We start from the raw sequence: 13,486 nt of genomic DNA, 5'->3' as shown, positions 1-13,486 counted from the left end.
GGTCGGACACACAGTTTTAATCTGTCAGGAAGTTTCATTTCAGCGCACACTCCGCTGCAGAGTGAATATCTCATTCTGAAAATATATACTTTAACGATGCACCATATTAAAGTCTCACAAACACCCAATTTTCCAATATAGTTCTGTAAAAGGCTCAGGAAATGTCACATCCGTGGCTAAAACTGTTATTGGAAAGTAGTTTGTTTGCAAGGTGCTACTCCAGTCTCCGTAAGCAAGAAATTACTATTACTTCATTTTACAAATGGGCTCCCATTCAGTCTGTCACCTTGCTGCTGATACAACAATGGGCCAGTTCATGATGGACTAGAATAAATCATCACTGTAAAGACCTACCTACCAACCAAATAATGCCACAGGATCACTTGACTTTAGACACTGACTGCTATCAGAGCTGAAGAACATCTCTCTCTTATGTTCCAAACCGCCACCTATAGCAAACACTAAATGGCTCAGTTTCTTTACCTTGGCATTTTCTCTTCTGCTCCAAGATGGTTCTGGAACTACCTTCTGTTGTCCTACTGACAATTCTCACAATGTAATCCCTATGAGCAAATAAACTGATACAGTTTCCTTTTCCCAACATGACTACGTATATTAATTACAAGTCCACATCACCAACCAATCCTGACGACACCCCCAAGTGGGTGTAAGAACTGGCATCTGAAGTGAGATGCCAAATTTGACCCACTTTCAGCTTAGAGGTGCCCCATACAAATTACTAAGCCGTGAACAGATGTAAGAATCCATCATGCAGGACAGTCCGGCTCCATGGTCCGGTGCAACAGACAAGTGCTTAGCACAGTAAGCCCAAGCTGCCCACTACAGTCTACCCGGGCCTAATGCCACGCTGCCATTAGGCAAGGAAATTCAACCTCGTCTGCCTCCTCTATCGTGGTCGCACGAGGCCACATCATGATTATGATGTCCCGATGCCACCTCGACACCGGGCATTGCCACTGCATTGCTGCCCAATCAACTGTCAATGAACAATTTAATTGTAATAATCAAAATAATCAATTCCTGACAATATACTGTAATTGTATAGCTAAAAAACCCATTCACCAAGCAACGGTTGGTGTCTTCCTTTATCATCCCATCTGTTAAGTCTCCCCTGACCTTGCATTCTGGGTGACTTTTCAGAACCCCACCCCTTTCCCTAGACGTCTCAAGTTCCCTTCCCTTCACCCCTCTCCCTACCCGCTCAATCTTTATGCTGGAAGCAGGGGCCACTGGCTTCAAAAGCTTGCATAAGTAAAACCTTTCTAATGCCATCACTTGGTGACTGGATTTTTTTATCTATCCAATTACTACATATTAAATGTGCAAGCTTCACTTGTAGTGGGAAATGCCTCTGGACCAATGCTGCCACTGACATCATCGAGGTCTGTGATCAAATTTTGTGTGTGTGTGTGTGTGTGTGTGTGTGTGTGTGTGTGTGTGTGTGTGTGAGTGTCTAGTTTAAAGCAATTCCCTCAACCACGTCACAGAGGCAACTAGAGATGGGTCCAACATATTGCAAACACGGGTGGAGCAACTCCGTGTGAAAAATGATGATCTGCAAAGGCACCTTAGTGAGGCATTAGTAAATGTGATGCTGCGAAACAGCACTGTGCCTGGAGCTAGCCTAACTTTCCTATTTCTGTGTTCCCATAGGCGGTTCTAAACTAGGTGTAAACGTTGACACAGTAGTACAAAATGTAATGGATACAGGGAAACTGTCCCCATCGACTGACGAAAGGTTTAGAGGAGTACCAGCACGAAATTGCAAGGAGTGGCTCATGCTTATGTAGATTCAAGGAAGGGCTGAGAAATACCAAGGCATTTGACATACTTGCAGAATGCGTTGAGGATATATACAGAGATAAATACAGTCAGCTACTATAAGGACAATCTTTCCATCAAATATCAAAATTCTGGAGAGGATTTCGAGTGATTTTCTGACCGAATAAGAGTTGTGTGTTGTCGTACATATGTACTAACAGAAAGTAATGAAAGGAATGAGATACCACTCAGGAAATCAGAAACTTGTTTGCAGATTCACTCATTTGCAGGATTGACCCCACAGGTACGTGACAAGGTGAAGTATACTGAGTACACTAAGTTAGGCTACACAACTCACAAAGGAGGTGCAACAATTCGTCTAATCATCCTCCGGGATAAAGCCCACTTGATGTGCATTCGTTGACAAAGTGTGCTACACTCGTTGCAAATGACAAAAAGTTACACGGCTCCTTAGTGTTTGGCACCAGCATGTGCTTGTTTTAGAAAAATCAGACACGAGAGAGAAAACTGTCCATCTCTACAGCACTGGTCAGCTAACCAAACAGGTCAACGAGGTGCTCGAAGGAATGTGAATACGCGAAATGTGAATGGATCAGTTCTGCCACTGCTCCTTGCTCCCCTTCTGCAAAGCCAATCCGGTAAGAGAGATAGGAATTGCTCAAGTTTGCAAGATAAATGAACAGCAGAACTTCTACCTTCCTCATCAATACAGGCATACAAATAAATGTTTTGTTTGTTAGATATACTCACTGTCAACTGTACCCCATTCTAGCTGACTTTGCAACTTCATCTGAAGAAAAGAAACAACTTCTGTCAAACTTCTTAATGTACCACAAGATTCCTACATATGATACCAAGCCAATAGCCTGGAAACCATATTGCACATCTTATCACTTGCAGCCTGCAGTAGACAAAAATGCCTCAGATTTACTAAAAGCTGGAGTAATTAAACCTTCTTTCAGTTCCTGGTTGTCACATACAGGGTGTACATAAAGTCTGGGAACACTTTCAATCATTATTTATTGCAAAAGAACTAAACATTGTACAGGTCTCATACATATTGCACTTTGAAGAGAGACTGTGAAAGTTTTTGTTTTTTACAAACATTTGATATGCGAACCATGAGAGACCCAGCAGATGTCAGTATGGTAATAGATACCATGCCATACCCATCCTAGCATGGCATCGTCGACTGTGGCCGTCGCTTCCCGTATTCTCTCCCGGACTTCTGCTGTATCACGTGGTAGAGGTGGTACATATATCAGATCTTTAATGTGTTCCCACAGAAAAGACTCACATGGAGTGAGGTCTGGTGATCAGGAAGGCCATTTCATGAAACAGCTGTCCCCTTGTGCAGCACGGCCAATCCACCAATGCAGTAGCTCCGTGTTCAGGTACCCACAAACTTCAAGATGGAAATGGGGTGGAGCCCCATTCTGCTGAAACATGTCCAAGTAGGAATACCCAGTGACAGTGCTTTCGACAAAGAAGAATGGCCTGTACAGTTTTTGACGTGACAAAGCACAAAAAATATTTACCTTTGGGGAATCACGCTCAAATTTAATGCATTTGTGTGGCTGCTTTGAATCCCATATTCGACATTTATGCCTGTTCACTTTACCATTTGTCAAACTACAACATACCTCAACTCACCATGCTTGTGACTAGCACCAACTATCGGCAAATTACCAAAATACACTGTGGCAGTTGTAATGCTATTGTAAATATAATACTGCCATTAATCTGTATATTTTAAATTTTTTGTTCCGTAATAATTTTGACCCCCCCATGAACCATGGACCTTGCCGTTGGTGGGGAGGCTTGCGTGCCCCAGCGATACAGATAGCCGTACCGTAGGTGCAACCACAACGGAGGGGTATCTGTTGAGAGGCCAGACAAACGTGTGGTTCCTGAAGAGGGGCAGCAGCCTTTTCAGTAGCTGCAAGGGCAACAGTCTGGTGATTGACTGATCTGGCCTTGTAACAATAACCAAAACGGCCTTGCTGTGCTGGTACTGCGAACGGCTGAAAGCAAGGGGAACCTACAGCCGTAATTTTTCCCGAGGGCATGCAGCTTTACTGTATGATTACATGATGATGGCGTCCTCTTGGGTAAAATATTCCGGAGGTAAAATAGTCCCCCATTCGGATCTCCGGGCGGGGACTACTCAAGAGGATGTCGTTATCAGGAGAATGAAAACTGGCGTTCTATGGATCGGAGCGTGGAATGTCAGATCCCTTAATCGGGCAGGTAGGTTAGAAAATTTAAAAAGGGAAATGGATAGGTTGAAGTTAGATATAGTGGGAATTAGTGAAGTTCGGTGGCAGGAGGAACAAGACTTCTGGTCAGGTGACTACAGGGTTACAAACACAAAATCAAATAGGGGTAATGCAGGAGTAGGTTTAATAATGAATAGGAAAATAGGAATGCGGGTAAGCTACTACAAACAGCATAGTGAACGCATTATTGTGGCCAAGATAGATACGAAGCCCACGCCTACTACAGTAGTACAAGTTTATATGCCAACTAGCTCTGCAGATGACGAAGAAATTGAAGAAATGTATGATGAAATAAAAGAAATTATTCAGATTGTGAAGGGAGACGAAAATTTAATAGTCATGGGTGACTGGAATTCGAGTGTAGGAAAAGGGAGAGAAGGAAACATAGTAGGTGAATATGGATTGGGGGACAGAAATGAAAGAGGAAGCCGCCTGGTCGAATTTTGCACAGAGCACAACATAATCACAGCTAACACTTGGTTTAAGAATCATGAAAGAAGGTTGTATACATGGAAGAACCCTGGAGATACTAAAAGGTATCAGATAGATTATATAATGGTACGACAGAGATTTAGGAACCAGGTTAAAAATTGTAAGACATTTCCAGGGGCAGATGTGGACTCTGACCACAATCTATTGGTTATGACCTGTAGATTAAAACTGAAGAAACTGCAAAAAGGTGGGAATTTAAGGAGATGGGACCTGGATAAACTAAAAGAACCAGAGGTTGTACAGAGATTCAGGGAGAGCATAAGGGAGCAATTGACAGGAACGGGGGAAATAAATACAGTAGAAGAAGAATGGGTAGCTTTGAGGGATGAAGTAGTGAAGGCAGCAGAGGATCAAGTACGTAAAAAGACGAGGGCTAGTAGAAATCCTTGGGTAACAGAAGAAATATTGAATTTAATTGATGAAAGGAGAAAATATAAAAATGCAGTAAGTGAAACAGGCAAAAAGGAATACAAACGTCTCAAAAATGAGATCGACAGGAAGTGCAAAATGGCTAAGCAGGGATGGCTAGAGGACAAATGTAAGGATGTAGAGGCCTATCTCACTAGGGGTAAGATAGATACCACCTACAGGAAAATTAAAGAGACCTTTGGAGATAAGAGAACGACTTGTATGAATATCAAGAGCTCAGATGGAAACCCAGTTCTAAGCAAAGAAGGGAAAGCAGAAAGGTGGAAGGAGTATATAGAGGGTCTATACAAGGGCGATGTACTTGAGGACAATATTATGGACATGGAAGAGGATGTAGATGAAGATGAAATGGGAGATATGATACTGCGTGAAGAGTTTGACAGAGCACTGAAAGACCTGAGTTGAAACAAGGCCCCAGGAGTAGACAATATTCCATTGGAACTACTGACGGCCGTGGGAGAGCCAGTCCTGACAAAACTCTACCATCTGGTGAGCAAGATGTATGAAACAGGCGAAATACCCTCAGACTTCAAGAAGAATATAATAATTCCAATCCCAAAGAAAACAGGTGTTGACAGATGTGAAAATTACCGAACTATCAGCTTAATAAGTCACAGCTGCAAAATACTAACACGAATTCTTTACAGACGAATGGAAAACTAGTAGAAGCCAACCTCGGGGAAGATCAGTTTGGATTCCGTAGAAACACTGGAACACGTGAGGCAATACTGACCTTACGACTTATCTTAGAAGAAAGATTAAGGAAAGGCAAACATACGTTTCTAGCATTTGTAGACTTAGAGAAAGCTTTTGACAATGTTGACTGGAATACTCTCTTTCAAATTCTAAAGGTGGCAGGTATAAAATACATGGAGCGAAAGGCTATTTACAATTTGTACAGAAACCAGATGGCAGTTATAAGAGTCAAGGGACATGAAAGGGAAGCAGTGGTTGGAAGGGAGTAAGACAGGGTTGTAGCCTCTCCCCGATGTTGTTCAATCTGTATATTGAGCAAGCAGTAAAGGAAACAAAAGAAAAATTCGGAGTAGGTATTAAAATTCATGGAGAAGAAATAAAAACTTTGAGGTTCGCCGATGACATTGTAATACTGTCAGATACAGCAAAGGACTTGGAAGAGCAGTTGAATGGAATGGACAGTGTCTTGAAAGGAGGATATAAGATTAACATCAACAAAAGCAAAACAATGATAATGGAATGTAGTCTAATTAAGTCGGGTGATGCTGGGGGAATTAGATTAGGAAATGAGACACTTAAAGTAGTAAAGGAGTTTTGCTATTTGGGGAGCAAAATAACTGATGATGGTCGAAGTAGAGAGGTTATAAAATGTAGGCTGGCAATGGCAAGGAAAGCGTTTCTGAAGAAGAGAAATTTGTTAACATCCAGTATTGATTTAAGTGTCAGGAAGTCATTTCTGAAAGTATTCGTATGGAGTGTAGCCATGTATGGAAGTGAAACATGGACGATAAATAGTTTGGACAAGAAGAGAATAGAAGCTTTTGAAATGTGGTGCTACAGAAGATTCAGAAGGATGTAGGTTGCAGTAGGTACTGGGAGATGAAAAAGCTTGCACAGGATAGAGTAGCATGGAGAGCTGCATCAAACCAGTCTCAGGACTGAAGACCACAACAACAACAACAATAACTTTGAAAAATTAAGTAAATACTATAACGAGAGTAAGTTTTTGTTAAGTGTAGTTTATCTGTTAAAAATAACTTCTTTGATGTAGGTGGAATAAATGTATTAAAACATATTTTGTAAATAATTATGTAATATTTCAAGTACAACTGTAATTAATTATGTCAATTTTGTATGTATGTGCTGTCATGCAATTGTAGATGGTTCATACTTAGGGTTTTTGTAAGCAGATGTGTAAAATGAAAATGTGTAGGGATCATAGGTAGAACGGAACTCCGTTCTGTGGTGGAATGGGAAAGGTGGTGCGGCATGCGAGTGAGAATTGGCGCTCAAGTGAGACACACAGTCGGTAGCTGCCCTGCAAGTGGTGAACATGCTCAGACGTGTTCTGCGTGATTGGCGCAGTACAGCAATAAATTAATAGCTCAGAAATTTGCAATTTTATCATCGCCAACAAGAGGAAGATAGAGTTATGTACATCAAGAGCCGTACCTGTGCAATGTTACTACGCAGCACCGCCTCACGCCACCTTCGACATCAGTAACAGGCAAAGTACTTTACTTAGAAGTGTATCACAGTATGAACCATCCTTCTTCAATCAGTGGAATATAAGTGTTAAATGTACCTTTGTGTTTAACCATAATTTTCCAATTTCATTTACCTCAGTAGGGTCCTTACCTAAATGAATTTATTCTGAGTATTCTGATGTTTATTGAAGCTTGAATAATAGTAAATTACTGGCAATAGTATTGTTTTGGTAGTAAATTCTGAAAATCATTGTTAACTACTAAAGTTTGCACATATCGGTTTAAGAACCACCGCTTTTCGTGACCATGAGGATAAGTTTTCAATAGCATTTTTGAAAGTAAGATAACATAATTGTTTAACTGCAACAATCTTAACATTATTTGTTCATGTTGCTTCTCCATGTCAAAGAAAGCCAGACAAATATTGGTGTTAGTTAAATGTTAACAAATAAAAGTCCTAAAGAAATGAAATCTAGTCGTGTTAAATAATAGTTTTGGTCGTATGAATAATAGCTATAATTTTAATATTTTTTTGTATCCTTGTTGAAACATGTGTGTGTTTTCTTTAAATAATTACTGAAGTATAGTGGTAAATTCCATAAGTAACAGAAAGTGGGATTAATAGTACTTACTGCCAAATGACTCAAGTAAATGGAAATTAAGTGGTTGTCTTTCAGTTACATAGTAAGTGAAAGCAGTTATTTATTCAGTGTCGAAAATTGACTTCATCTTTTTGTGTGGACACTGTGCCCGATTTGGGCTGGCGGCCGTTTTATTAAGCGAAACAGTTTATTGTTATAACAGGCTTTGTCTGATAAAAGGTTTCCAAAAGTAATTATTCTCACTGCTTTTCCCACAAACTGTATGATTCAGAGAAAAATAGTTCGATAATTTACCATTAGGTTGAACACGGTTAAAATCAGTCTCCGAGAGTCGATGGTTTGGAGTGTGCCTGTCACTACTTACTAGACAGTTCTGACATTCCGAATCGCGGATCTTCCATCTTTACAGTGGTAGAACTTAAACGTTCTGATACCGTATTGACGAGAACACGAAAGAACCGTTGCACGGTACACATGAAAAAAGAGCTTTCAGGGTTTCTCTTCAAAATGACATACGTATGATATCTGTACAATGTTTTGTTCTTGTGCAGGGTGTATACGCGGACAAGGAAAAAAAATTCCCTGATTTTTCACGGATAAAAATACACTTTCTCCCAGGTGAAAACAAGCTTTCTCCATGTTAAGTGACAGTATATTTTCCCTTATCATCCTTTGAATGGTTATGGTTTTATACATGGGCATAGAATTTCCAGGCACAATAGAAAACGAAACTCAGGGAGAAAGACAAGATTTGGAAATATCTTTCATGTGCAGCAACATGCAAGCTGCGTATTTTCGTATTGCAAAAGTATACATTGGAATTCCACCAAACACCACATGTTACTTTCCAAATCACAGAAATCAAGATTGCGATGCGCTTTTGTAAGCCAGTCATAGCTCATGTCACGTGATCTCTCCAGCCGATATTCAGAGCATAGGACACGTGATGTAGTCAGCCAGCAGCAACATCACTGTTAAGTAGCACGAACACACAAACAGGGAAAGTTAATAGTTTAAATTAATATATATGGTGTTGCTGCAAGAAAAGCAAAGCTGTCACATAATATTGCTCTCTAAGGTTAATATGCTGCAAAAGAAGTTAAGCTTTCGCATATAATGTTGATCTTTTTTGTGTGTGTGGCACTTTGAGATACATCACACAGATGTGCCAGTAAAATTTACAATAATGAGATAAATGTCTGATCTTCAGGGCTCCAAATTCTTCTAAATGACTCATCATCAAAGAGTTGATTTTTAAATGAGTCAAACACTCTTTAATTTAATAAATTCATGGCACATTCTTGCACATAGTTCAACGTGTGACATCACTTACGTCAACAGAGTTGTTTACAGGTCTAGTTACCAGGCAGCGCTGTCACGCTTTCAGCCTTACTGATGACGTCATGAAGCGATTCCTCAGGGCCCGCGAGACGCACGTTGTTATTCCTGAGCGTTGTTTATTTCCACTCTGGTAGTCTGAATCTATGGATTTCGCTAGTAATTATAACAACACTGATCTTTCACAAACCCAATCAACCACATAATCAGACAGCAATTGGCATTCATCCGTTTGGCTTTAGTCCGCTCAGATCGTATAGCCCTGTCCCATCTACGGGAAGTTTATTTCTAGATGTGATGAGACATCACATACACTATGCATGCATTCAAAAATCTACTTATGATTCAGTCAGAAATAAACTTAAAATGTGTTCAAAAATGTTCAAAATCCAATAGGGATGCGTTTCAAAATCATATGAATAATCAATAGACAAACATGCGCTGCATGCTAGGCACTTTGCGATACAAGTTTTTTTCCTCAAGAATATGAATTTGGCGCCCCCTTTTCCCGGTAGCATCTAGCTGCTTGATGCGACTGCTTGCACAGCCAACATTCACATTCCTGTAGCCAGAATTAGGAGAATCTACTACTCAAAAGCAACTCAACTGCGCATGCGCATAAGCCCGCTCGTAACTGCTAAAACGAATCTAATGTAGACAGTTGTGACTTCACACTCAGCGGAGGCAATTTGTTGTTATGAAGCATTGCATAGTCTTCCTAAAGCCTTTGACACATTTTGCATTTGGCAGACACTTGCACGAGCACTGTGTGTCGTCATTGTATATGACGCATTTCCTTTGCAATTTAAGTAATTTTCATTCTTATCTCTCATTTATCTTTTATTGTCGAAGTATTATTCTGCAGTAGTGGGGTACAGTAATAACCTTTGTTAGAGTATCAGTTCTTACCAGTCAAAATTACAAAAACATAACTGAAAACAATGAAAAATACCTAGAATTCTAAAAAAACCCGGTTGTCCCGGGTCGTATACACCTTGTTTATGTATGCTCGTTACAGTGGTAGTCCCCAACAAAACCAGTTACAGAGGAAAAGCTTGCAGCATTATTTGCAAGGATTGATGATATTTTAAATCATCTTGTCAAATGCAAATTCTTCACCATGCACCAGCTACTATCAGATTCATGTAGCTATTAAAGATGGAGAAAAAGACAGGTTTTGTTGTACCATGTGACTAGTATACCTGGATAACACAGTTGTCTTTTCAAATTCAGTGAGAGAACATGCAAAGTAAATAAAAAACATATTAACCCATTTTGTTGTTGTTGTGGTCTTCAGTCCTGAGACTGGTTTGATGCAGCTTTCCATGCTACTCTATCCTGTGCAAGCTTCTTCATCTCCCAGTACCTACTGCAACCTACAACCTTCTGAATCTGTTTAGTGTATTCATCTCTCAGTCTCCCTCTACGATTTTTACCCTCCACACTGCCCTCCAATACTAAATTGGTGATCCCTTGATGCCTCAGAACATGTCCTACCAACCAATCCCTTCTTCTAGTCAAGTTGTGCCACAAACTTCTTTTCTCCCCAATCCTATTCAATACTTCCTCATTAGTTATGTGATCTACCCATCTAATCTTCAGCATTCTTCTGTAGCACCACATTTCAAAAGCTTCTATTCTCTTCTTGTCCAAACTATTTATCGTCCATGTTTCACATCCATACATGGCTACACTCCATACAAATACTTTCAGAAACGACTTCCTGACACTTAAATCTATACTCCAAGTTAACAAATTTCTCTTCTTCAGAAACAATTTCCTTGCCATTGCCAGTCTACATTTTATATCCTCTCTACTTCGACCATCATCAGTTATTTTACTCCCTAAATAGCAAAACTCCTTTACTACTTTAAGTGTCTCATTTCTTAATCTAATTCCCTCAGCATCACCCGATTTAATTTGACTACATTCCATTATCCTCGTTTTGCTTTTATTGATGTTCATCTTATATCCTCCTTTCAAGACACTGTCCATTCCGTTCAACTGCTCTTCCAAGTCCTTTGCTGTCTCTGGCAGAATTACAATGTCATCGGCGAACCTCAAAGTTTTTACTTCTTCTCCATGAATTTTAATACCTACTCCGAATTTTTCTTTTGTTTCCTTTACTGCTTGCTCAATATACAGATTGAATAACATCGGGGAGAGGCTACAACCCTGTCTCACTCCTTTCCCAACCACTGCTTCCCTTTCATGCCCCTCGACTCTTATAACTGCCATCTGATTTCTGTACAAATTGTAAATAGCCTTTCGCTCCCTGTATTTTATACCTGCCACCTTCAGAATTTGAAAGAGAGTATTCCAGTTAACATTGTCAAAAGCTTTCTCTAAGTCTACAAATGCTAGAAACGTATGTTTGCCTTTCCTTAATCTTTCTTCTAAAATAAGTCTTAAGGTTAGTATTGCCTCACGTGTTTCAACATTTCTATGGAATCCAAACTGATCTTCCCTGAGGTCCGCTTCTACCAGTTTTTCCATTCGTCTATAAAGAATTCGCGTTAGTATTTTGCAACTGTGACTTATTAAACTGATAGTTCGGTAATTTTCACATCTGTCAACACCTGCTTTCTTTGGGATTGGAAATATTATATTCTTCTTGAAGTCTGAGGGTATTTCACCTGTCTCATACATCTTGCTCACCAGATGGTAGAGTTTTGTCAGGACTGACCCTCCCAAGGCCGTCAGTAGTTCCAATGGAATGTTGTCTACTCCTGGGGCCTTGTTTCGACTCAGGTCATTCAGTGCTCTGTCAAACTCTTCACGCAGTATCTTATCTCCCATTTCGTCTTCATCTACATCCTCTTCCATTTCCATAATATTGTCCTTAAGCACATCGCCCTTGTATAAACCCTCTATATACTCCTTCCACCTTTCTGCCTTCCCTTCTTTGCTTAGAACTGGGTTGCCATCTGAGCTCTTGATATTCATACAAGTCATTCTCCTCTCTCCAAAGGTCTCTTTAATTTTCCTGTAGGCAGTATCTATCTTACCCCTAGTGAGACAAGCCTCTACATCCTTACATTTGTCCTCTAGCCATCCCTGCTTAGCCATTTTGCACTTCCTGTTGATCTCATTTTTGAGACGTTTGTATTCCTTTTTGCCTGCTTCATTTACTGCATTTTTATATTTTCTCATTTCATCAATTAAATTCAATATTTCTTCTGTTACCCAAGGATTTCTACTAGCCCTCGCCTTTTTACCTACTTGATCGTCTGCTGCCTTCACTGGTTCATCTCTCAGAGCTACCCATTCTTCTTCTACTGTATTTCTTTCCCCCATTCCTGTCAATTGTTCCCTTATGCTCTCCCTGAAACTCTCTACAACCTCTGGTTCTTTCAGTTTATCCAGGTCCCATCTCCTTAGATTCCCACCTTTTTGCAGTTTCTTCACTTTCAATCTGCAGTTCATAACCAATAGATTGTGGTCAGAATCCACATCTGCCCCTGGAAATGTCTTACAATTTAAAACCTGGTTCCTAAATCTCTGTCTTACCATTATATAATCTATCTGATACCTTTTAGTATTTCCAGGATTCTTCCAGGTATACAACCTTCTTTTAACCCATGCATTATGAATATCAAAGAAAGACCTTCCCCCACCACCTCCCCCCCAAACACCTGCCTCTCCCCCTCCACAAAATTTTAACATTTTGCTGATTTACTTTTAGGAGGTTTAAAGCCAACCACGTGACTAGTATACCTGGATAACACAGTTGTCTTTTCAAATTCAGTGAGAGAACATGCAAAGTAACTAAAAAACATACTAACCCATTTTAGTGATGCTAATATAAATTTGAAACTCAAAAACTGCGATTTTGCACTATCGTAATCACACTATCCAGGCCATATAATTTTAGCAGATGGTCAAGACCGGAACCACAATTAAAAAATGCAGTGAATGATTTTCCAGCATCAAGGAACATTAAAGAATTGCAACTGATTTCTCAGGTTAATAAATTACTATCGCCGTTTTGTGGAGAACTATCCGGTCACCACAAAATGGCTTGCAAAATTACTAACGAAGGGAGTTGCTCCTGTCTGGACAATGGATAGCAGGAGGGCCATGTTAAAACTGAAAGACACTCTTAACAAGTGCACCTGTCTTGGGTTATCGGCATTTTGCTCTACCTTTAATCTTGTTGTGTGATGCTAGCAATGTCTCAGCTGGTTGGGCTAGCAATGTCTCAGCTGGTTGTATTTTCAGTCAGATACAAAACGGTGGAGAAAAACCAATTGGTTATGCTTCACGTCAGCTGTAGCAGCTGTGCAAAATTACACCACCACACAAAATGAACTTCTGATTCTTGTTTTTGGCACCCATTACTGTCAGTGTTACCTATAGG

Source organism: Schistocerca piceifrons, chromosome X (genome assembly GCF_021461385.2).
Source record: "Schistocerca piceifrons isolate TAMUIC-IGC-003096 chromosome X, iqSchPice1.1, whole genome shotgun sequence".
Lineage (NCBI taxonomy): Eukaryota > Metazoa > Arthropoda > Insecta > Orthoptera > Acrididae > Schistocerca > Schistocerca piceifrons.
The sequence above is the reverse complement of the archived record's forward strand: the minus strand, read 5'-3'. Positions refer to the sequence as shown.